The following is a 26,638-nucleotide window of genomic DNA, read 5'->3' on the forward strand; positions in this document are numbered from 1 at the left end:
TAAGGGTGGGCATTACACCAAGGATGTGAAATGGCTCTTAAAACGTCCACGGAGATCAGTACATTACTAGGAAAGAAACACACTGAGCATTTATGGGTTAAGTTTCTAGCTTATACGGAGAGAATTCTGAGTTGGTTTGCATTTAGAATTCTTATTACCCCTTTTAAGGGGGGGGGGGGGAACCCTCATTTACAAAGTAAAAAGATTTTCTTGGATATCGAGTAGCTTTTTCCAAATCACATTTGGCTTGCTAAAGTGTGAAGGGATAAGGAATGCTTGATTTCTGATTTCCTTAAAGCCCACTTGGGTTTAAGCAAGAAATGGAAAACATCCTACTAAATGCATTTTGAATTGTTTGGGAACTCAAACATTTGGAAAGGCACTTAAGATACTTGAGAATGCCCAAGTTGGTTTCAATTTTATTCTGGACGTTTTCTAAGTACATCATTGCCAGAGAAGTTTTATTATTGTAGGCACAATAGCAACAAGGGTTTTTTGTTTTGTTTTGTTTTGTTTTAAAACGTAAAGTGATATAAAAGAAGAGGAAACCTGGTGAGAATAAGAATAACCAGCTCTCAAGAACCCTTATTTCTAGTTCCCTTTCAGGGTTAAAAGCCTGGGGGAGCTTGAGCTTGCATCCAAGATAAGGCAAAAGTGGTGAGAATGTCTCCATTGATTTGTGTCTTGTGTTGCATTCCTGCTTAAGCGCTTAGCCTCACTCCCTATTGTCTACTGAATCAAGTCTGAGCTGCTCTCTCTGGAGTTCACAGCTGTCTATGGTAGTATCCAGCCTGGTTTCCTGCTGCTGCATGAAGAATGGTGTCAGGAAAAAGCTCAAAATTATGTAGGTGCTAAGCAAGGCCATTCTGGGAGGGGTCAGACCTGAATGTGATGAGTTCTCTGAGTTCAAAGAGGTGCTTGCAGGTACAGTTCTTAGGGGCACAGAGTCTCCCAGATAGGTTATTGAGGCAGGGACTAAGGTTCAGCTTCCTGCTCTCAGTAAAAATGTGGGGATTTGGTTGCAGGAGTACAGCAGAAACCTTGTAAGGGCAAAAGGCCGAAAGCACCTAGTCCTAAGGCTTGAAATGCCATCCTTGGAGCTGCTGCAGAAGTGCCCCTAAATATGACACAGGAGTGGTTCCAAAAGCTTAGACATTCTGCAGCTGAAGGCAAGGATCACAAGGTTCCAGTGCTGGAAATCGGGTGGCAGGAGTCCAGACCCTTCTCCCCTGCGTAATGGCTTATTTTAAGCCTCATCTGTGTGCTTTGGGCTGAAGACATGCCCGGGCATATCTGACAGATTGGAAGGAAGAGCCAGGAGGAGTGTCTTTGCATAAAAGACCAAGATGATATCTGGTACACATGGCTTTCTCCTGCAATAGGGTGGGGAGGGTGGGTGAATATGAATACAGTATGGCTTGTCACTCTGTCATTAGCTGTCCTTGCATGGATTTATATCTGAGTCCTAGGTTCAGAAGAGGCTGCAAATAAAAGCGAGAGGAGATGTTTTCTTGCAGAATTCGAGAACAAAAATTAGCACTGTTTTGGGACCAATGCACAGAATAATATGAATTTGAGAGATTGTTCTGACTCCATTATGAGAAACATCAAAGTTTTGCTGCCCTAGCTTTTAGAGGGGATACTGTCATTTTTTAAAGACTTTATTTATTTATTCATCAGAGAGATGGAGAGAGAGAGACAGAGACAGAGACACACGCAGAAGGAGAAACAGGCTCCATGCTGGGAGCCCGATGTGGGACTCGATCTTGGGTCTCCAGGATCATGCCCTGGGCTGAAGGCGGCACTAAACCACTGAGCCACCAGGGCTGCCCTACTGTCATTTTATAGATTGATGACTATAGCATATCAGAGATTTAATCTGGAAAAGAGATAAGTAAAGCCCACTTAATGTAAAATTGCAGTAACTAATGAGATGCGCCACTGCTCATTTCTCCAAGATACTCATTTTATTTTTCCTTCTTTAGAAATCATAGGAAATTTTCATTGAGTGACTTACATGGATACATTTGTTTGATCCTTATTTCCTTGAAGTGATAGCTTTTTAAGACAAGCCTATTACCTTAAAAATTAACCACAGCAGATTGTTTTTTACATAGTTTAGTTAATGCTAAACATGTCGATCTTATATTATTAGGCGCAGAGACCACAGATCTTGCCTTCTTGGCAATTCTTTCGAGGTAGTAGCATAGACATCCACTCTTTCCATTATGGAAAATTATTATATTTATCATAATTATATAATTTATTGTATTGAAAAATTATTTTTTTTGTATGCTTCTAAGAAAGGCAAAAAGACGGTATACCATTTTAGAATTCAACATTTTTTCCTCCCCCTGACTGACTAAAATAGCAAGGGAAGACTCTGAAAGAGTCCAAAGAATGGAATCGAAAGGCCTGGAATTCAAAAAAAAAAGAAAAAGTACAATTGATTGATGGATTTAACTGTCAGTTGTACTGATTCCAGTACTCATTGGTTTAGGCTGCCTTGTCATGTATCTGAGGAAGCCTAGTGTATAACCTCAGAGAGCCACAATAGAATAGTCTGCTTCGTAGAAATAGCTTGTATCCGATATAGGATCTTAAGAATTAAAGAAATGTGAAATGTTCTTTGTCTTCTCGAAGTTGTATTAACGTTGGGGTGTGTGTGGGGGAAATCCCCAGTCTGACACCCAGGCTAATTCCCAGTCTAAAAACCTGAACTTCTTTTGAAACTAGGTAAACATTATGTGGATCAAAGGACTTTTACCTTGAGAGTCCCTATGAGAATGGAATCAAAAGAATGAGATGAAAAGAAAAACAGGGTAAAATATCAGTGAAAGGCTTTGGGTAATGGAGGCTGAGATCTTGGAGGATGTTTGAAATAGGGACTAAATATCTAGTTTGCCCATGTGACTTTTTATCTCAGCTTAGGTCTTAATCTCAGAGTTGTGAGTTTGAGCCCCACGTTAGGATCCAACTGGGCATGGAGCCTGCTTAAAGAAAAAAAAGAAAGGTTCCTGGGTGGCTCAGTGGTTTAGCACCTGCCTTTGGCCCAGAGCGTGGTCCTTGAGTCCCAGGGTCGAGTCCCTCATCGGGCTTCCTACGTGGAGCCTGCTTCTCCCTCTGCCTGTGTCTCTGCCTTTCTCTCTCTCTCTGTGTGTCTCTCATGAATAAATAAAGTCTTTAAAAAAAAAGAGAGAGAGTTATAGGAGGATATTTGACTACCTGGAAGCAGGGGTAGTACCCCAATCCCTGTGTTGCTCATGGATCTAGTGTATAAACCATCTTACTGTTTGTTTTCTATGTGTTCTATCTGTTGTTTATTTTTTTCTTTTTGTTTAAAGAATTTCCTTTAAGATTCCTTGTAGTAAAATTTGTTTACAAATTCAGTTAGCCTGAAACAATTTCCAATTGACTTTTAGTTGGAAAGATATTTTCACTAGAGAAAGAATTTCAGGCTGACAATTATTTCCTGCTCCCTGCATAAAGATGCTATTCTGTTGTTTATTGTTTTTGGTCTTTTACCCCAAATATAGTTTTGAATAATAAATCTAGACTAAATTTTATCTTTGTTTCTCTGATGAGTATGTATTTTTTTCTTTGAATAATTAAAAATTCTCTCTTCCTATATTTTAACAATATTATGAAGTGCATAGGGGTGTGTGTATATTTTTGCATATGTGTATATGTACACATACATGTGTGTGTTTATCTTGCTTGAGTTTTATTGAGCTTTTTGGATCTACAGGTTTATAGTTGTCATCAGATATGGATCATTAGGCCATCATTCCTTCAAATATCTTCATTCATTTTTCCTGTTCTAATTGTACTCCCTTGCCACATTTTTTTTCCTTCTGGAACTCCAATATGTTAGGCCACTTGGTGCTATCATACTGGTTGTGAACTCTGTTCATTTTATGTTTTTCTTTTAGTACTTTTCTCCTTGTATGCTTCATTTTGGATAGTTTTTTTATTGTCTTCAAGTTTATTGATATTTTCTTTCACAGAATCTAATCTATTAAATATTAGTGTAAATTTTTATCTCAAGAAGTTATATTTTGTTCTTCTTTATATCTATTTCTTTGCTCATTATGTTCATGTTATCTTTGACATCTTTGTGTGTAACATTTATAATCACGGTTTTAACGTCCTTACCTATTAATTTTCTCATCTGGCCTCTTTCTTTTGCCTGATTTTTCTCCTGGTTATGGACTATATTTTCCTGCTTCTTTGAATTCTAGCATTTCTTTCTTTCTTTCTTTCTTTCTTTCTTTCTTTCTTTCTTTCTTTCTTTCTTTCTTTCTTTCTTTTTTTTCCTTCCTTCCTCTTTTTTTTTTTTTTTTGAATGCCTGGCATTGTGAATTTTACATTACTGATTGCTCATTATTGTTACTTATCTTTAAAGAGTATTAAACATGTTTCTTGTGGAAAGTTATTACAGATTAGTTTGATTTTTTTTTTTTTTTTGGAACTTATTTTTAAAATCTCTAAGAGTTGGACTACAGTGGCCTTTATTCTATAAGAGATTCATCCCTACTTGAAGAGTGTGGACTTTTTTTGTGTCTACTGATTGCCATGTTTATTCAGTGAGGCCTCTCTACTTTGGATGGAGCAAAGCTAAACAATTTCCAGTACTATTGACCACTAAGAATTCTGCTATAGTTCTCCTGGTGTTCATTCTTTTCTCAGAAATTGTTTTTGCACATAACATGTAATGGCTGATACTCAGCCAAAGAGTCAAGAGAACTCCCATTCAGACTTTTGAGCCTCTTTCTGTATATTGCTTTCTGTTCTCAGAAATTGTCTCTCCCTGACTCTAGAAACTTCATCTTTCCTGAACTCACATATCCATTTCAATTGAATAAGACCACTGTCTCTGTTTAGATTCTCCCTCTGGGTTACAGTCAGGAATTGGCCTCCAGGTGGGTGATAATAGAGTTCATCTAATTTTTTCCTTCTTCTCTCAGTTATCTAAGTCCTGGGCTATCTCTTTCTAGGGTCCAAAAATACTTTTTGCATAGTTGATAGTTTATCATAAGATGGTGATTCCAGCCACTAGTACTCACTTAAAGCCAGAAGTAGAAGTCAATAATTGCATTTTTTTTTTTTTTTACTGGAGCAAAATTAGTTATTAAGGTTAGAAATTTGGAATTTATCTCTTAATTCTAGTTGTACATATACAACTGGCTAATTCATGTTTCTCCTTGGATCTTTAATAGATATCCCAAACTTCACATTCTCCCAAACAGAACCCTTAGCATAGCCTCACTCAAAGTATCATTTCTCGTGTCTTCACTGTTCACTAAGTGACACCAACTTCTACCAGATTATTCAAGTCAGGAACGTGGAAGTCCTATCAATTCCACCTTTTCTTTCACATACCATATTCAGCTCATTAACAATCCTATCAGTTTTGTTTCTGAGATATGCCTCTCTCATATCCCTCTAATTCTTATCATCTTGCCTGATAACAACTTGGATTATTACCTCTCATCTCATTATTATAATAACCTCTATACCAATTTGCTATCTTCCAATTTTGCTCTTCTTATTCATTCTCCATACAACAGCAAGAGTGACCTTCTCTAGAATGTAAATTGAATACTATCATTATCCTATTTAAAACTTTCAATGTCTTCCTTTGCGCTCAGAATAAAGTTCAAGCTCCTTAATGCAATCTGCAAAGACCTAACTCTAGTCTATCATACCAGTCCAATGCCTCACCATTATCACCATTGTTCAAGGTGTTCTGACCATACAGTTCTCCTTGTAGTAATTCATAGGCTATTTGTCATCTTAAGACCTTTGCATATGAATTGCTTTCTAAAGTGCATTTTTTCAATACTCGATACTGTACTTCCTTATCCTTAGAGTTGCAGTTTATAGACTACCTTCTCTGAGCTATATTCCCTGATCATCCCATCTAAGGAAGTCACCCTAATCCATTCTTATATATCATTGTTGAATATACATATCATTGTTTCCTGCATGAAATTTATCGTTTTCTTTTGGTAACTTATAAATTTATCTATTTTTTCTCTTTTCCCCACTAACATATAATCCCCATGGGGCAAAGACCTGCCTATCCCTGTTGCCCCTTCTTGGACTTCTAATGTCTAGTGCAGTGTTTGACTCTGTGATTATCCAGACTTTCCGTCTCAGGGCATTGTCCAAACTACAGACTTGAGTAGGAGAACCCAGGGAGAGACAGGTAGCCTTACTGAGTTGTGAAGATAAATATCTGAGTTTGTGGCATATGAGATTTCGAGAATTGGTTGGTTGAAAAAATGAATTATAGAGAAGGTAAACTTCAAAAAAAGCTGAGACTAGAATTAATTGATGTATCTGTTAGAACTTTATAAGTTAGACCAATTGATACATCTGGTAGAACTGGACATAAAGTGATACAACATGAGAGTTTAGTAGCATCTGACTTAGCACTCAATACATTATTGTTGGATCTGTGAAAATTGACAACAGCCTTCAATCACAGGATGTTCTCTCTTCATATTGGAGAAAATTAGCCTAGAGACTCCATTTCATTTCATCCACAGGACATGGAATTCATTTTGACTTATTTATACTCTGATGATAGAGCAAACAAGACTGTCTAAAATACTAAAGCAAAGCATTCTCCTGCATTGCTAATCCTATTTCACTTCTCTCGCTGAAAATAAAGAGCTGTGCACAGTGACAAAACTATCCTTTTACTACCATTCTGCAGACGATCACATTGTACTCAACCCCTAGAAATTATTGGGAATGCTTAAAGGCTTTCATCCTGTAGTACAATTTGTGTGTGTACCAACTGCCTCACCCTTAAATATCTTCCTCTGTACCCCAGTCCACAAACATGTCCATGCCTGTCAAGCACTGGGCTATGGGAAGTAGAAGGCTGTATTTATAATTAAAATTCCTAGTCAGGATCCTCTTTCTTTCTTCTTCCCTGTTGTGGTTATTTCTAAAACCCATGATATTAGTGTTGCCTATTATTTTGAGATTAGTTACTTTTGGTTCTACCAGTTTCTGCCTGTTGTTTCTTGGAAAGAAGACAGTTTATTTGGCACCCAAGAGATTTCAAGTGCTATTTTAAAGTCTTTACAATAATAAATTTGTAATCTTATGTAATTGTCATATTAGCCTTAAGAAATGGTTGCTATTGACCACATTTGATACACAAAGAAGTAAGGTTAAGATAAGTGATATGTATGTTGGCTCACCTGGTACCTAGGCGAGCTGGGGTTTGAACCCAGCTCTCTTTTACATTTCTGAACAATAAACTTTTTTCATCTTAACAGTTTTTTAGGCAATTCCATATGGAATAATCTTGATGGAGTGAATATGGTCTTTTGTAGTTGGAATTTGTGTGATAGGCCTGGGGATAGTGATCAATGTTCTGTTCTGTACCTTGTTTGAAGGGAAAGTTCAAACTCTAAGCCATGCATATGCCCTTCGGGGTTTGTTAGACAAATATTTTAATAGTTTTTCTCAAGCTTGTTTTGTTTATGTGTCATCTTTATTTTTATTTTTGGTTGGGTGGGCGAGAGACAATAATTTTATGACGGCTAATATTTCAAAGACAGCAAGTGTGCATAAAAAAAACCTCTCCCAAACAAGGCTATGTCAAAGTAAGTTACTGTAGAGGGGATGTTTTATGTTGAACAGTCAGGGAAGTTCTAGTGTCTGCAAGGGCATCTTCATTCATGTGGGGTACATGGAGAAACCAAGGTCCAAGATAATTAAATACATTATCCAAAGACACATAAATTCTTTTGTGGCTAAATTAGGACTGGAGCCTATGTTCTACAGTTCCATTATTATTATTACTATTCTTAATACTGTTTAATTAACCTTGCTATATGATGAAATGAGTCTTTCTTTTCAAAGTTGTCTTGAGTATTCTTGTCCCTTCAAATGATTTTTACAATTGCTGGCAATTTTTCACCAAAATATTCCACTTATTTTTATAGGCATTTAATTAAATCAGTGATTACTTTGGGCATAGTTGTCATCTTTACCTTACCGAGTCTCCCCATCCAAAGGACTGTGTGTCTCTTCATATGGTAAAGTTGTCTTGGATGTCTTTTAAATTTCTACATTTTATTCTTAAAAATTAATGTATATTATTTAATTCCTAGACATTTCAGTTTAGAGGGTGATTAGAAATAGTATTTTTTTAAAGTATATTTTAAATCACCTGCAGGATTATATTGGGATGAAGGCAATAGTTTTTTTATATTGATTTTGATTTTTTTTTATCCATTTGGCAACCTTGCTGAAACTTGTACATTTTAATAGTGATCTGAGGTTTGTCTTGTTTATGTTCTTTATTTTCATTTTCTTTATCCTTTCTCTTTTTCATGAAGAGTCTTGACTGAGGTTTGTCTGTTATACTTACAAACATCTAGCTTTTGATCTCATTGACCTTTTAAAAAGACAATATAGCCTGAGAATTTGTTGTTATTTTGGGGGTTTAATGCAGTTCACTTATTGCAATTACTAACATGCTTGGATTCATTCCTGGAAGCAACAAAACATTTTAGTTATTTTGGTGTATACTTTGTGTCTTTTTACTCAGTCTCTAGTACTTCATAGCTCTAGCTGCTGAACAAATTGCTTAACCTTCCTCTGCTTCACCTTTTTCCTCAGTGACATGAGGGTTTATTATTGGTTGACTTACTTGATGGGATTGTTGGGAGGAATAAAGGATCGATACTTGTAAAACACTGAGAGCAGTGCTTAGCACACAGAAGCTTCATGTAACTGAAAGTTGTCATTACTTATAATATCTTATTTGTTCTATAGATTTTATTGGCTTTTTGATTTTCCCTCTCCAACATTTTATTGGAGTCACTGAATTTCCTTTATTCCTTCCCTTCTTTTTTTTTTTTTTTTTTTAAGATTTTCTTTATTTATTCATGAGGGACACAGAGTGAGAGGCAGAGACATAGGCAGAGGGAGAAGCAGGCTCCCCACGGGTAGCCTGATGGGGAACTCTATCCCAGGATTCCAGAATCCCAGGATCCCAACCTGAGCCAAAGGCAGACTCTTAACCACTGAGCCATCCGAGCGTCCCTCCTTCCCTTCCTTCTATGCACACAACAGTTTGAAAGTTTTCTGTTGCAATTTCTTGGAAGTAATCAATAGCTTTTCTGAATTCGTCAGATTTAGAATATCTTAACCATTCTCACAACTTCTGTCTTATATGTTGTCAAGTATTTTGGTATCACCAAATATTTAATTCCCCAAATTAGTTGCCATGTTAATTTTTATGTGGTTTAAGCACATGCTTAGATTTGTTAAAATGTTTGCTAACTTCCTCATTCACACCTTCTTTCTGTGTTACATTTCCTTTAAATTTCTTTAAAAACATTTCATACTTTTGGGGTGCCTGGCTGACTCAGTCAGAAGAATGCCTGACTGTTGATCTTGGGGATGTGAGTTCATGCCCCACATTGGGTGTAGAGATTACTTAAATAAAGAAAACTTAAAAAATATTTTTGTACTTTTAATATTTCTTTCACAGAGGGCCACTTAGTGTTTAGTGTTGTCTTTCTTTTTTTAAGTATTTCTATGTCCCTAAATGACAATTAAGCTGAGCAGTTAATTTTAAATTGACAGTTATTTTCTCTCAGCACTTTGAAATATCCCTTTGCCTTTTGACTTCTGTGATTGTTCTTGGGAAGCCTGCTGTCAGTCTACTTCTTGTTCCTTTTAATCTGCCTTTGATCTCGGATTATTTAAAAAAATCTCTTCATCTTTGGTGTTCTCCAGTTTTACTGCAGACGTGTCTGAGTGTGGATTTATATTTCTTTCTTTTTATTGGCACCCAATTTGCTTCTTCATCAGAGAAATATGCCTTTAATCAATTTTATGAAATTAACCACCATTTTGTGCTTGAGTGGTGCCTTTTCCAATGCTTTCTGTTTTACACAACTTCTGGTTGTTGCATGTTAGTGTTTCTTATTTCTGCCCCTAATTTCTCTTTTACATTTTCTACCTCTTTATCTCAGACTGTTGTTTTCTGGTTCATTCCTTCCAATCTTTTTTTCCTGAGGTGTACAAAAGAACACTTGGTATGCATTTTACTGATTTGTCATTTGTTAAAGATACACCTTATCTTTATATGTGAATAACCTATATTTCCAACTAGATGCTAAACTTTCTGAGGGCAGCTGGCTACATCTTCTATGTCTCCGGGGGTATTGCGTCTTAGATCATGAGTTCTAGAAACAGACTACCTTGAGTTGAATTATGGCTCTATTACCTGGTATCTTTGAAATCTCAGGCACCATTACTTTGTTTTTTCACAGAACAATGGAAGTATTAGTAGTACACCCCTCCCAAGGTGCTGAAGTACTTCAAAAGCACTGAGTGAATGTTAGCTATTATATTCTTTTTCCATAGAGCAAAACTGTTAAATGACCTTGACGTCACAAAATGATTTGGCATTTAGACTGAATTTTGAAAAATAAATCACTTAGTGTTTAATGATGGAGGAGGAAAATGAAGAATATGTCAATACTTTAGGCAGAAGGAACAGCATGTACATTGGTATGAGAGTTGTAATGTATGTAGTGTTTTTGAGAAATGCATCACATTGCCTTTGCCCATTCATATCCTCTCAGCACCCAAAGGTCAGTACATAAGCTCATTTTCTATGCTTTCCTAAGCACATTTACTTGAAGACTTTCCCTTGACCTGGCCACCCAGCAAGTGGAATTCATGCCTTTGGGAACATCCTTCAACCAATGATGGTTGGGGCTGGAGAATAAATACTCCAGCCCCCTACTTTTCAAATGTGATAACCCTGAGTTGTGTTTTATATTCTCTCCCAAATTCTCACTGGAACTGAGCAACGGTTACCTTTGGAAGGTTACTTGCTGGGGACTGCATCCTGTTAGAGATTCTTTGCTTTCCTAGTCCTACTTTGCTACATACCTACCCAGCCTCCTGTGGATCCTGCTGAATCATCTGCCCCCTCTCACATCCCCTGTTGTAAAGGCCTTTTCAGACACTTAGACTGAAATGAAAAATAATAAGGAATTTTGTGTGGTTGGAGTATGGGGAGGGATAGGATATGATAGGAGAATTCCAAAAGAAATGAGGTAGGAAAGCAGTTTGTGAACATAATGAGAAGATTGCCAACGTTTGGTTTGGATTGCTCAGTCGGTTGAGTATCTGACTCTTGATTTTAGCTCAGGTCATGATCTCAGAGTCTTGAGATTGAGCCCCACCTTGGGCTCGAGGGGAGTCTCTCCCTGTCCTTGTGTTCCTCCTCTACTCTTTCTCTCTCTCAAATAAATAAACTAAAAAAAAAAAAAAAAAGTAAAACTTACAGTATTACAGATATTTCTTTCCAACAGCCTTCATAAAGTGACCCATTTTCTCATACTAATTTGAATAGCTCATATTAATGTTTATTCTTCTGTCTCTTTCCCCTGTGATATGTAGGTCTCCCTATAACATTTAACAAATACTTATATTTTGGGTAGTCACTGAAGGCCTGAGGAGATTATGGACTAAGCTTACTTGATCTTAGAACTATTTTAGGTTGTATCTAGAAAGGGTTATGATTGGGTTTTCCAGTTCCAGGTACAAGATGTGTTTCATAAATGGTATCTCTTATATGCATCCTTGGTATGTTTTTCAAGTAAATGACAGTCTTTTCTGTCCTCTTCTATTCCCTCCTTCATGTTATTTGTCTGATTTTTGGGAAAGGGCAAAAGGGAGATAAAAAGTGCCCCCCTTCTATTTCTCAGTATTTTAAAATGCACTGGTGTTACTTGTACATGAAAATTAAAATTTAAAATAGAATTTCCAGATGCTGAATGATTGGGTTCCTTAATTTTATGTCCAAATGTTTCTAGGTAATTATCTCTTTTTGTTCTTCCACTGCTTTGTGTCAACCTTCTGATAAGACTGCGAAAACAAGATATATTTGAAAGTCTTTCAGTCTATTTCCTGCTTCTGAAGTGTAAATGCTTTAATTATTTGAAACTCTCTGAGGTCTCCTAACAAAGGGCTATCAGAACATTGCAATTCCACTCATGAAAATCTCTCTCAGGCCCAACTCAGGGTTTGTGATTTAATGAGATACGCATTTCAAACAGTATGACAGTGACTTAGGTATTTCAGAACAAAACTTTTGATAAAGGTTCTGTGTTCCTCAGGGGATCTTTAATTTTCCAGATGAAGTCAATTCCTAGGAGACCCTTTACTATGAGACTGACATGTGTTGGCTCAGATTTATAAATGAGTTTTCTCATCTTGCAGGAAAACAAAAGTTCCTAGTCTTACTTTGCTTTCCTATCTTGAAGGACTACAAAACTTTCCAAAATAAGAGTAGGCCACATGCCTTCCTGGAGTCCTTGAGGTGTCCTATGAGATAATGGATTTGAATATCATAATGTGTAATCACACCTGTAATCATATGACTAATGGAAGGATTGAGAGGTTATCTAGTCCAACCAGAATCTGTAGATGAGAAATCTAAGATCCAGAGGGTTAAATGGATTACCTAAGACTACTAGACAGGTTAGTACCGGCCGAGGACTTGTTTTCTTTACTCTTGGTTCAGTGCTCTTGCCATGTTATAGGAGAGTGTCTTTTTCTTCAACATTACCTTGGAGAGTTCCTTCATTTTGACTGGCTTCAAAGGACAAATAAAATTATTCATTTAAGTTCTTGCATTGTATAAGAGAACACTTAAGGCATAATATGACATAGATATTTCTCATCCTACAAACTCTCTCCAAACATAAGAACTGAACAGATTCAGACAAAATTGTTGAGATAGGGCTGGTATCCCTTGCCATCCATACTCCTCCCTTTTTGCTATTAAAAGTGCAGGAATAAATTCTGTAGATTCTGTTGGTATCTGAACTTATTTTCCCATTCTTTCTCCTGCATCAACTAGATTCAATAATGAGGAGAATGAGGTTGCTTTGATTTGTAACAGGACAGATCTGGGAAGATTATGCATTTTAACAATCATAGAATCTTTTAAGCATAGTTTTTAACATTTATCTACTTCAAACACTTACCTTTCTGAAGAAGGCATGTAACAACTAATGCTTATGACCCAATATACTTTGTTGTAGTTGTAGCAGACCAGGGGCCAGCATCTGGGAGCTCTAAGGTAATTAGCCATTGGTGTACATTGGAGGCTGATTTGACTGGCCTATTTTTTTCTTTCTTTTTCTTTCTTTCTTTCTTTCTTTCTTTCTTTCTTTCTTTCTTTCTTTCTCTTTCTTTCTTTCTTTCTTTCTTTCTTTTTTTTCTTTCTTCTTTCTTTCTTTCTTTCTTTCTTTCTTTCTTTCTTTCTTTTCTTTCATACTTTCTTGTTTAAAGATTTTATTTATTCATGAGAGACAGACAGAGAGAGAGAGAGAGAGAGGCAGAGACACAGGCAGAGGGAGAAGCAGGCTCCATGCAGGGAGCCCGACGTGGGACTCGATCCCAGATCTCCAGGATCAGGCCCTGGGCTGAAGGCAGTGCAAAACCACTGAGCCAACCGGGCTGCCTGACTGGCCTATTTCTGCCAATGACTGCTCTTGTGTTAATTCTCTCACCTGCAGCATCTAAAAGTTTCACAGTGTCAAGTAAAAGATCATTTTTAGTTCTTATTTTACTGGAATTACTGATCTTGATCTTTGCTCTCTTGACCTCTGTAATATCCACGCCCTTGTCTCTCCTTGAAAATGCCCTGATGGTTTCTCCGCTGTTTCATTTGCAGAATTCTCTGCCTTCTTTCACTTCTTGAATGTTAGTCTTGTTAGCTATCAGTGTTCCTCTGTTCCTGTCCCAGTTCTTCTCAGTTCTTCTCACTCTATGTAATGATACTATATGCATACAAAGCCCTTAATATGTATTTGGTCCAATTGATAAAAGAGCAATAGATGCTTCCATTTGTTCTTAAGATTTTTAATGCCACTCATATGCTAATAACTGCAAATTCTCTATCACGTTGATGATCTGGACTCATATATATAATCAACATGCTATCTCTCCATTTATATGCTACCTAGACTATTCTAACTCAGTATGCAAAATAATACGTCTACAGTATTGTCTATCTCAATTGTACATAGTTAGAAACTAATTGCCCTTTGTTTTCTCCTGTGATTTTACCAACTCCAATCTAATGCATTACAAAATTTTGCTGATATTTTATTCTAGGCAGTTCTCTCATTCATTTTGCTCTCCATCCTTATTGTTACCAGCCTTGGTTGGACTGTTGTCATTTCTCTTTCTGGCTACTTGAAGAGCCTCCTACCCTCCATCCTTGCCTTTAGATATGCTCCATCCAATGACACTGTCTGTAGAGATACCACAATATGAGTACCTGAAATATAAATCTGATTCTTTTGTTTTTTGTTCTTGTTGTTATTTTCAATGACTCCCCATTTTCCAGTGGATAAAAATCTCAGCTTCTTACCATAGCCCAGTAGGCCCTCCCTATGAACTTCCTGAGCTTTATCCTACAAAACTCTGTTTCTCATTTCTTGCTTCATTTGCACTCTATTGCTTATATTCCTTGTGCAGTTGCCATGCTATTCTTTACTTTCATGCCTTATATCTTTGATGCCATTTTTCCTTCCTCCCCTTTTCTTCTGTCTATTCCTACTTTTTTATTATTTTTTATTTTTAAACTTTTTTTTTTTTTTTTTTTTTTTTATGAATCAGCCCTGGAAGCATTCAGTGAAGCCACCCACGAAGACTTTAATGATTTCCTTAGTTGGATTATGTGTTTCCATATTCTCGGTCAGAGCAACTATCACTTCACTTACGACATTGTTTTATAATTACCTGTTTACAGATCTGTCTTGTCTATAATACAGGTATCTTTAAGTGTGGATACTGTGTCCTTTTTACTTCTATTCCAAAGACCTGGATTAATGCTTGAAATAGAGCAGACCCCCAGGAAATAACTGTAGGATGAATGCTAGTGAGAGAGGAAGGCTTCTTTAGGCTTCATCTCATAAATTCAGAAGACTCCAACCCGACAGCATTGGAGGTTGAGTGGTTTATCCTGGGAGCCTTGTTGATGGATTGGTCTGTGATCTCCCAAATTTATGGGCCATGGGGCAAGAGAGGAATAAGTCCTTGGGTACACTCCTGTTTGCCCTGGTAAAAACACAGTTCTCTCTGTTCAAGTGCATAAGTACTTGTCAATGCATTCCCAATGCATTCCCTTTTAATTCAGATGACCGCATTACTTTCCTGGATGTCTGAGCTGCCCTTCCATAACTGGTATCCTTGCTTTAAATCTTGTCTCTTCTAATTCTTTCCCCACACATAATGTAATCTCAATGATCTTTCTTAGATGTTAAAATTCTCTGTTAAAAGCTCTTAGACAAAAGTCCAAACTCTTTAATGCAGCTCATAACTATATTTTATAATCTGATTCTTGCTTGCTTCTCTAACCCGATGGTTTTCCATGCTATCCTGGCCTATCCGGTCTCCTGCTAGACTGAATGGACTTTGGTTTATCCAATATGTTTTATTTCACTTCTAGGTCTTTGAATTTGCTTGGGAAACTCTTCTGTTTTGCCCTCATCCCCATTAATAGATTACTCTTAGCTCATCATTCAGGTCATAGTTTAGATATTGCTTTCTCTAGAAAGCTCTCCTTCATGTCCAAATCAAGGTTAGGGATTTTGCTTCCTCCTTTCTAATGATTTCCCTGCCCATGTTTTTCTGTAACACTCTTGTACTTCTCTCATACATAAATATCACACAATAATAATTGCCTTTCTTATTTTTTGTGTGACCCACTAAACTAAGTCCTGAGAAGGCAGAAAGCATGTCAATTGTGTTCCTTATTGTATACTCAGCACCTAGAACAAGAGCTTGCACAAATGAGCTGAATATTTTTTAAATGAATGAATGCATGCAATATAATGCCACTTTATATTATTTACTGGATTTCATATTGCCATGCTGTTGAGAAATTATAGGATAAAGACACCTGGGACAGTTAAAAGGAAACTTTACTAGTTATATATGAGACTGTTGTTGACAGTCCTGAATTTGTTATTTTCAGGTATATGATTAGGAACCTGGATATTCTGACTTCTGGGTCCCTTCCAGACTTCCTGAGTCTGAATTTCTGAGTAACCATAAGAATAAATCACTAAAAAGGGGGATATGGTGACTGATGGAGCTAAGGTAAGCAACCTCATTTCTACTTCTATAAGGAGGAAAGTCCCCTCTCTGTGCCAAAGTGAGTGGGAGCCTTGAAGGCACTGACATTGTTCCAATGTGCCAGGAATAGTTTTCTGGAACCATCATGGCATTTGAGTCTAGTTTCACAAGAGTGTGGACTCAGGAAGCCTGAGTATTGTTGTAGAGCATTTTGTCTTTTTATGAGGTGTAGAGCTGAAATTTATTAGTGACTCAGCAAGCCTGCCCTATTTTTAGGCCTAAAGGTTAGCTTTCAACACTTTAGAGAGTGGGAGACAGAGAGGAAGTGTTACCAGCTCAACTGAGTCTTGTTTTATTTATAAATTCTGCGTTGATTAATTTTAAATTGGTTATATTTAATTTAGGACCTGAAATAGATTAGACAACCTTCTTAGTTCCCTTGTTTGAGTCAAAAAAGACCAAAATAATAATTTATATATGCATTAACAAACAGTGGATGTGCTGTGTTGGTGGCTTTATTTGGGACAGTGGGACTTAATGGAATATATCAAAAGATACATCTTTCTTTCCTTGCATTTGAATGAGAGGTCCAAGGATCTGTCCTTTAAGAAACTTGTTTTGTCTCCCATTTCTCCTATAAAGAAATAATCCTTAGCTGTAGCTTGCCCAGTTATTTCTCATGTGTGACATTGGTCATTAGAAGATCCAACAAGGGAAATGATGACTCATTCTGGATGAATCACTCGCACTCATGTAAATTGAGCAGCGTGGGTTTTATGACCTCTTCTACTGTGAGTTCAGGAGGTCTGTGAGGGTAAAGTTTTGTCTCAAAATAAATTCTAATGAGAGGAGTTTGGTGACTGATTGAGTTAAAGACAAACTTCCTAATTCGTACTCTGTTTGGATCAGTGGTATTAATTATGACAGACTGGCTTCTTGTTTTTAGACAACTGGAGGTTGGCCAAACAAATATTCAACTTAGAGTAACAAGAACTGGCTTCTGCCCCAAGCTGTGTGATTTTGGGTAATCACTTAAATAATTTCAGCCTCAATTTCCTCCTCTTTAAAAAGGGATTAATTTAAACATGGCACAGATGTCAGGCAAAAGCACCATGTGGGTTGATGGAAATTTTTTGGTGTTACTGACTAAACAAGGAAAGTCAGAAGGTACAGCTGTAACCTGTGTCATGGTTAATGCAAGTCAGTGGACTCCCCCTGCCCCATTCATATACATGAGCACCCATGGGCTTCCAGTTATTCTCAGGCCCTACTTCCCGTGATGTCAGCAGGGATTTGTACACACTTCACTCAGCACCTAGGTGGCAGTTGGCAAACTCATGAATTTAGTATCCTTTTAACATAATAACCACCACATCCATGTGGAAGAAGTACTAAGATTTACTGTGCATACGTTCTAGGCTAGACAGTAGTTCAGTGCTATGCATAAATTACCTTGTGGAACCTTCAAACTGGTCTCTTGAGGCAGGGATTACCATGGTTCTCACCAAAAGATTAATTATGGAGGAAATAAAGTTCACATTGTGGAGTCATGTTTCTGTTGTAACTTTAAGGGGTTAACACAAGTAGGGGTGATAAGAGGGATTTGATCTGGGTTGTCCTCATTGGTTGAATAGTCATCCATGCCTCAGTTTTGAGAAAGATTATGGGCAGAGCCCCTATGTATAATCACAGACAGGTGTTTCACAGCATGAGAGGAGCAGGACCCACAAAGGCATTAGTTGATGGTGAACCTACCTCATGCTCTGCTCACCGAGCTGCGTGCCAGGGCAGGGCACCGTGACTGCCCAGAGAACGGGTCTGGGTGCCTCACCTCTCCTACCAGTGATCATTGGCCAAGCCATCTGCCTGTATAGCCGTCCTCTTTTCCTGATTTCTACAAAGATAATGTGTGGTTCAGCTGAGGCTTTATGGATTAGAAGAGTTTGAGGGGTGCCTGGCTGGGACTGTCAGCGGAACCAGTGACTCTTGATCTCCGATTGTGAGTTCAAGCCCCATGCTGGGTGTGGAGATTATTTAAATAAATAAGTCAGCTTTTTAAAAGAAAAAAGAAGAGTTTGAAACAAAGCTACCTGGCTAAAGACTGTGCTATTATACAGAGAGTGGAAACAATCTAAATTGTTTGTGTCAACGATGGCTTTTGGCTTCAGAGCTTAGTATTTTAGTACTTAGAGCTCAGTGTTTTCATTTTAGTCTCAAGCTCCGCACTGCAATATGTTGGCCATTAGCCATATATAGCCGTGGAAATTAAAATTAAAGAAAATTAAAGAAGAAATTCAGTTCCTTGGTTACACTAGCCAATTTCAAGTGCTTAATAGTTATAGCTACATGTGGTTTGTGGTTGCCATGGTGGTCAATGCAGCATTATAGAACCTTTCCGTCATTGCAGAAAGTTCTGCTGGGCAGTGCTGGTATAATCAACTTTTTCTAAGCTATAGATTGTTGCTTGATCCACATTAAATTATTCAGGATGCTGTAATTTTTATTTCCTCTAGTAAATGACTACTTACCAAATCTGAGTAACATGCATATAAAAGTTTTAATGCGGTTTCCAAATTTTCTACCTCACATCTATTTATTCTTTAGCTCTTCCCTGATCCTCTCTCCAGAGGCAAGTTGTATTACCAGTTGTATGTATACTTCCTGAGGTTCACAAGGGTAGAAACAGCACACTCATGTATGCAAACACAGATCTTCTTTCATTGATTTCCAATCAAAGGATAGCAGACCTTATGAGTTGTTCCACACCTTAGTTTTTTTCACAATATGTCTTGAAGATCATTTTATGTTCGTATATAAAGAGCTTCTTCATTCATTTTGGTGACTGTATGGTATTTAATTATATGATGTGTGTGTATATTATGGGGTGTGTATGTGTGTTGTCTTGTTTTCTGTTATAAGTGCTGAAAAGAATGACTTACACATATGTTATCACCGATTTATAGAATTATATTTATAGGATAAATTCCAGGAAGAGAAATTGTTGTGTCCAGGTGGTATGCATATTGATTTACACTTGGTTGGACACATGTAAGTGTTCATGTTTCTCTGCACCATCACCAACAGGGTGCATTATCCATTTCTTCTCCAGTGTTGTAAGTGGGAAATTATATGTCCAATGCAATTCTGATTTGGATTTCCCTTATCTTAAGAGGAGAAAACTTTCATGCGCTTAATAATCATTTGGTTATTTTTTGTTTGTTTTCTTGACTTTGTGAAGAAGTCTTTCTTTATATCTGAAAACATTTCATCTGTGATACAACTCGTGTCGACTTACCTGGGTCACTGTTCCCTAGAATATGATGTCCCCCATCAGTACTGAACTGGAATTTTAGAAATGTTTTCTTGAAATATTATATAAATGTGCCATTTAATTGTTTTTATATTTTTTGGGGGGGTATTCCAGTTATGTATATGTTAAAGCCTCTTTATCTATCCCTCTTGTCTTTTTCTCTCAAATTTTAAACTATCATGATTTACTTTTTATTTTTCACATCAGTTATCTCCTTCCATTATTATTTTTTAAATAATATCCATTCTCTTACGTGTAGCTTCCACTTTTGTCTTCATTTATCTATTTTGTGCGTGTAATCTCTTTCTGAGCTTTTAGTTCACAAACATTGTCTCCTTTAGTGTCAACAGCTACTCCTTACACACATGCAATCTTTTTTATAGGGATGTGTAATTCAGTAATTTGGGGGACTATACCTAACAGAAGATTTTGTGCTAATTTTTATTTGTCCCATTTTTTTGGTGGATTTCCTTTATTTCACTTTTGTTTCATATTTTTATTTCTGCATTTCCATGGCATTTATATAGATACTGTCTGATATAGTATGTTCACTCTGCACCTCTAAAGCAAGTAATGTTGTCCCGCACCTGGTATCGGTAGAAAATATGTATGATGGAGGGGTCGTCATTATATTCCAGACTAACTGGGATTAGTTTAAACATCCTTGGGTTTGTGGGGTGTTCATAGAGCAATTACTTCTCTCCAGGTTTCAGACTGTTGACAACGTAAGGTCCCTCTTCCACTTTGTTGATTTGGAGACAGACAGCTTCCTGAAAATAGAACTTGTCCGTGCAATAACATTTTTAGGTCCACCCTTACTTGGTTCTTCCTGCAGTGTGTGTACTGCTGTCCTGCTGGTAAAGACAAAGTCTTTAGCAGTCACAACTCAAGTTATTTTCTCTTAAAAAACTATCTTTACTGTTTTTTTCCTGAGTCTTTTTTTTTTTAAAGATTTTATTTATTTATTTATGAGAGACACACACAGAGAGAGGCAGAGACACAGGCAGGAGAAGCAGACTCCCTGGGAGGAACCCCATGGTGGGCTCAATCTCAGGACTCCGGAGTTATTCCCTGAGCCAAAGGTAGATGCTCAACCACTGAGCCACCCAGGTACCCTTTTTCCTGAGTCTTGCTGCCATAATTTCTCTTGCCTGATTCTCTGTGTGTGCCTTTGCTTCATTCCCATCGTGTGAATACCCCTTAAAACTACCCTGTGGATCTACATTTAATGTTTACCATTTTTACTAAGAATAGAATTTTAATTTCATTTTTAATTCTCAATCTTAGAGAGAAAAGAAGTAAATGCCCACTTTTGTCCACATTATTAAATTGGGCATCCTTTGTGTTATTTACTGGGATATTTTGTACTTTCATTTTTTCCAAAAAAAATGAAGACATGATTCTTGATAATTCAGCCCTTATTATTTTATTTTGATCCAGCTCAAGATGTCCAGTTACTTAACAGAACTTCTGAGAAATTTTACCTCTACCTCAAATTTACAATGTTTAGAGATATATTTAGCTTTTCTACTATACTATTTTTTCTGAAATTATGAAACCTCCCTATCATCAGGTGTTAACATCACCACTGTAATTTATTCCTTTATGTGTTCCTCACCCCAGGCCTGTGTAATTAGTCATGAAATTCCTTAACAACTACATTGATTACACCCTACCATGTGTATGAGACAGTGTGATAGGTGCTAGATAGTAATGCCTTGGATTTGGGTTAAGGATATTTCTGCCTTGAGCCTTTAAGCTTTTGAGAACCCTGTATGTCATAAATCCACATTCTGAATTATTTTAAAGTTCATAAGCATCTCTTTTACTTGGGGTCCAGAGTTCAGCACCTGCACAGATGTTTTTATGGCCCAAAGAAATGCTTCTTCATATATCTTGCCCCTATTGCCTTGAGGGAAAAAATGCTCCAAAGCCTCTAAAATTGTTGGGTTGTGTCCCTGTCATGTTGAATATGGACACTCTTTTGGCATATGGGGAGGATATGAGCAGTGAAAGCTCTTAAAGATGAAAAATACAAGTTATTTTAACTTATAATTTTTTTTCTCAGATGGCATGAATGCAATAAATTTTAACACAGCCAACTGTTTTTTTCCCACTAGTGCTGAGCAACCATTTTTCCACTTCTTATCATTTATAATTCATGGTTTGGGAGATACTCTTAAGTTAACACATCATTTATCACAGTTGGATATGGTAATGAAGATCATCTTATCATATTAAATAATTCATATTACTCCTAGGTGAGTGTACTTATAGGTCTCACTATAACATATGAAGCCAATTCTTTACATTAGCAACTAGATGAAGGTTGATCACTAAAATTTCCAATCGTCATATTTTTATAAAAATCCTTTATAAGAATAAATTACATTGTTTTCTAAATTAAATGAGGATCTCTAGTTTTACTGAAATAATCATAATTTAAAATTTGATATTCATCAATTATAGTACCTATACTTTTAAATATTTTATAAGAAAAATAATATTTATGAAATTATATCTGAGAAATACCTTCACTTATTTATATTTGCTGTTATATGCAATTTTGACAAAAATACATTCAAATTTTGGAACCTATGTATTTACATTTTTAACCCTTTAGACCACTGATGTCAATAGAACACAAATTATGTAAAAGAAAAAAAAAGATGTTTTTTGAGCAACATAATTCTTTTTTTTTTTTTAAAGATTTTATTTATTTATTCATGAGAGATACAGAGGGAGGCAGAGACAGGCAAAGGGAGAAGCAGGGTCCCTGCAGGGAGCCCGATGTGGGATTAATCCCTGAACTCTGGGATCATGCTCTCAGGTAGATCTGAGGTAGACCTACGTTCAACTGCTGAGCCACCCAGGTGTCCCGAGCAACATAATTCTTGTTGAAATAAAGGCAAGAAAAATAAAAAAAATATACTAGTTTTTGAATTATATATATATATACTTTATTACTCATCTAATTGCTAGTCCATTAAATTACTCAGTATATGCAAAAACAAGCAAATTTAGTTATCTTTTAAATTATGCTGACTTTTAATCATTTAAAAACATACCTATGTTTTTATAGACCTATATAATTTTATGTTTTATAAACCTAGAGTTATAAAAACATAACATTATTTTTTCCAATTTTTTTGTTTAAAGGTAAATATGTCAAGGTAAGAGTTTAGTTAGTATATTAAATCTCCATTTGAGAGTACAAGTTATTAACTTTTATATATTCAGACATATGACATGTGGGCCTGTGTTCATAGTTTTGCCACTGGCCCTATAAACAAATAGGAAGATCCTGGCTCCATCCTTGGGGAGCTCATCCTCTAAAGTCTACCTTCTCAAAGTCTCTCGTAAGCCTCCTTTCCATTTCTATCTCTGTTGTATTCACAGAATTCACTTTCTGAAGGGTCTTTAATTCCAGCGAGGAAATGATGCTTTATTAATATTTAAAATCCTTAAAGTATGTTTTATACCTAAGGCCTTAATAAATAATTGAGAATTGGGCTGAATTGACTTGAAGGGAAAAAAAAAAAAAAGTAAGAGGAAGAGACTCATTGTCCATGAAGAGAAATACGTAGATACGCTCAAAGGGAAGGGTGGCTGCCACTAAGGAAGATTGTTTGGAGGCTCCTACATCTGTTGGAATTGTCTTGGAAATCACTTCACATAATTTCCTGAAATGAAAGGTAGCTGGTTCATGTTTCACTTTATGATATAGCTCTTCTTAAATCCAGAAAAGATTTAGAAGGATATATTATGTGTGAATCCAGAGTGTCTTATTTGTTATGGGACTCTTTGGGAGACAGTTGGAAAGAAGTCAGATGCTTTTGTTTACAATGGGAAATCTGATCAATGTCTTGCCTCTGGGCTATCGGCTTACTTAAATGATTTTTCAAAAAGCTATGTGTGGTTTTCCATTCACAATATGAACCAAGCTTTCTTTCCTACATGCCTATCATTAAATGAAATAAATGTACTGGGGAAAGCCAGGGGAGCCTTGAGAAAATTGAGCGGTTGTCATTTCTGTGGACAGAAGATAAAACACTGGCTGGTTTGAGACTACAGTTTTGCAAAATCCTTTTCTGAATGATTCTCTTTACTGTTGGAGATGTATCTATATATCTATATTTATATGTTTATATTGATAAAGATCAATATATATATATGTATGTAGGTTGCAGCCTGCTGTTTTGAAAAGAAAGCCCTGAAAAGTATTACAGTATGCCATTGCTCAGATGACATAAAGAATTCATTTTTCTATCTCATAAGACAACCACATACTATTTTTGTGATTATTTCGTCACTCCCTGAGTGAAGGTCAAAGATTAACTCAATATTTTAAAATATTATAGTTAGTGCCAGGGGGACAATTTTGCTTTCAAAAGAATGTAAAATTCTGGGAGTAAAAATATAAACCAGCGAGTGAATTTTTAAGGGCAGTAGGGTAATGGATGACTATTGGTTTGAATTTAAAAAAATATATATGGTGTCTATATCATTTGCCAGGATTATTTAAAAAATAATTATATTTGATGAAATGACTTCTATTTAATTGTTGCTTTGTGTAGTTCTACTTTCTAATCCATGTGCTTAAAGATGCATTTCCAGCTAACCTAGGGCAAAAATGTTGCTAAGGGGGACCAACTAAGAATTGATAACTGACAGTAATTATAAGTAGATACTTCAAATAGATGCTGTTTTTAAAAGCTATCCTCCATGGAGGGCAAGGGGAGAGCAGTTTTGATTTGGATTTCTTTGTGGGTTTTTTTTTTTTCCCTGTTAAGAAGGCATTTCCTAATTAGTAGAATTACTCGCAGATATATATGACACATTTCATAGAGTTCTCATCTCTTCTCCTTTAACTTTCTGCCTCGAAGTCTTTGGAAGAGGGTTTGAGAGTTGGTCAGTGGACTAAAAAGATAACGCGAATAAATATAACTGAATAGAGACCTTGCCTGATCCAAAGAAGAGTAAAGGTTTCACACAGGGAGTAAATGAGTTGGCACTTAGATGACATACCACAAACTTTTAGTCGAAAATCCCCAAGCTGATTTTTCAACAGCTGGGGACTTTTGCCTCCAAGATAATCTTGGCATGAATGATCACTCGTAGTAAAAGCCGCAAACTTGGAGGGAATTTACCTTGTAGAATTTACAGGTTTCATGTATGTGTGTGTGTTTTATGTTTATTTTATTTATCTACTTTTGTGGAATACATTACTTACAAAGCATTTAGGTCTAATAGAAAACTTGAAATTCGTGCATGAGGATTTTTTTCCAAGACTCACTGGCTGCAAAAAATAAAGGCTGAACTAATAATCACAGAGTTTTTTCATCAGCTCCTATTAGGTAATTATTTTACCTGGATTGCTATGCCCCACACCCCAGTATCAGTGGCTAGCTTTTACTCTCTTCTCTTACTCTCTCTCTCTCTCTCTCTTTTTAAATATTTCATTTATTTATTCATGAGAGACACAGGCAGAGGGAGAAGCAGGCTCCCTGCAAGGAGCCTGATGTGGGACTCGATCCCAGGACCCCGGGATCATGACCTGAGCTGAAGGTAGACCCTCAACCTCTCAACTGCTAAGCCACCCAGGTGCCCCTCTGTTCTCTTACTCTCAATAGAGAAGTAACCAGAGGTCCTCTCTCATCTTTAACTCAAATGATCTAAGGCTTCTATAAAGACAAAGCTCAAATTCACCTTTCAGCCTCCATCCTGATATGATTTTGATTCTACTGACTTTACTTCTAGCCTCAATTTATTAAACACCCTCCCTCTGATTTTGCTTCCCTTGGCGACCTACTGAAGTCAATTTAAAATTCCCAAGGAGTGTTTTTAGCTTGGGCTACACTATTTTCCATTCCAAGCTTGGTAATAAAAATCCTACAGGCATATGACTGAAAAGAAACATGCAAATATCAGAAAAAAGCCTGTGTCACAGCAGCTTGGATCTGTGAGTCCTTCAAATTTTAAAGAGGCATTAATTAGACAGAAGTTAAACTTCTACGTATTTCTTTGGCAAATTGAATCACATACAAATTGCCACTTAATTTATTCAGTGCATTCACAAATATTTATTGGGTACATACCATGCAATATGCATTGTCATTGTTCCAGGTACTGAGTGTATGGCTGTGAATGAAACAATAAAAATCTCTGCCTACATGAAATCCATCTTCTAGTGGGTGGAGCATACAGTCAGCAAATTTTTTGTCTCCTTACTTGGTAATGTTGCCTGGTACGCACAAAGAGCCTGTACCAGCAAGATTTGGTTACGAAAAGCAAACTTCAAATAATAGAGGCCATTTCCATTATTTTTCTAAAAGTTCATGGCCCTAGCATTCCCTAGCTTGCCACCCCCAATCTGACAACTCAGGAAACATTACTTTATCTTGAAATTATTTTATCATAAAATCTTTCTGTATCTTGGTTATTTAAAAAAATTGTCACTCATCAATTAAGGAAGTATCTCAAAAACAGCTTGGGAGAACCTCAAGAGTCTTCTGTCAAATATCGTCCCAATTTTCCATAAGGTAGAGTCTCCCAGTAGTCAGGGTGGCATTGACCCTAGGGTGGCATCAGACATTTGATTTGCTGATTCAGAAGATTTAAGAGGGTGAAATATTTGAAGGACATAACTTAACAATGGCACTGAGAAAGCATATGGATCCCGCTAATAGACATGTCAATTGCTAGAATGGCGGAACAAATTGTACTACAGAGCATAAGAGAAAGTCAAAGTTTCTCCATAAGATCATTCAGTTTCTTTTATATGTCTGTGTTTGCTTTTCTCCTATAAACTTATTTATATCTGTAGTGGAAAAAACAAATATGTTTATTTTTATTCAGGCTCTTAAAGTCCATATGAGCTCGCCTATCCCAGCTAAGTTGGTTCTATTCATAAGTCTGTGGTAAAGGTCTGATATATTTTCTCTGGCTGTAGTTTTCTTTGACTACATTTCACTGGAAAGATTCACTCTGAAGGATTTATCTCCCACTGATGGGTTCTCTGGCTGACTGCTATTGCCTGCTCTGAAGTTGACCTCATGATTTGCAATGCATTCTGAGGTGAATGAGTCACTGCATTGGCAATAGTCATGCAACTGTGAAATCTCTGTGGTGGTTTCCCTGACCATTTCTGCCAATTCAAAATTCCTGAGACACTACAAT

General features: G+C 36.7%; 1 long non-coding RNA gene across 9 annotated transcripts in view; it reads left to right on the forward strand.

Moving 5' to 3' along the window:
- The window catches only part of LOC112660431 (uncharacterized), a 94,173-nt gene that overhangs the window by 12,234 nt on the left and 55,301 nt on the right, over positions 1-26,638 (forward strand). For 5 of the 9 annotated variants that reach the window (XR_004813865.2, XR_003136925.3, XR_003136922.3 and 2 more), the window contains exon 2: positions 16,049-16,173. The exons of the other annotated variants lie outside the window; for them this stretch is intronic. This is a non-coding gene — a long non-coding RNA (uncharacterized LOC112660431). The remainder of the gene's footprint in view (positions 1-16,048; positions 16,174-26,638) is intronic. 9 annotated transcript variants of the gene reach the window in all.

This window comes from Canis lupus, chromosome 2 (assembly GCF_003254725.2).
Source record: "Canis lupus dingo isolate Sandy chromosome 2, ASM325472v2, whole genome shotgun sequence".
NCBI classification, from domain to species: domain Eukaryota; kingdom Metazoa; phylum Chordata; class Mammalia; order Carnivora; family Canidae; genus Canis; species Canis lupus.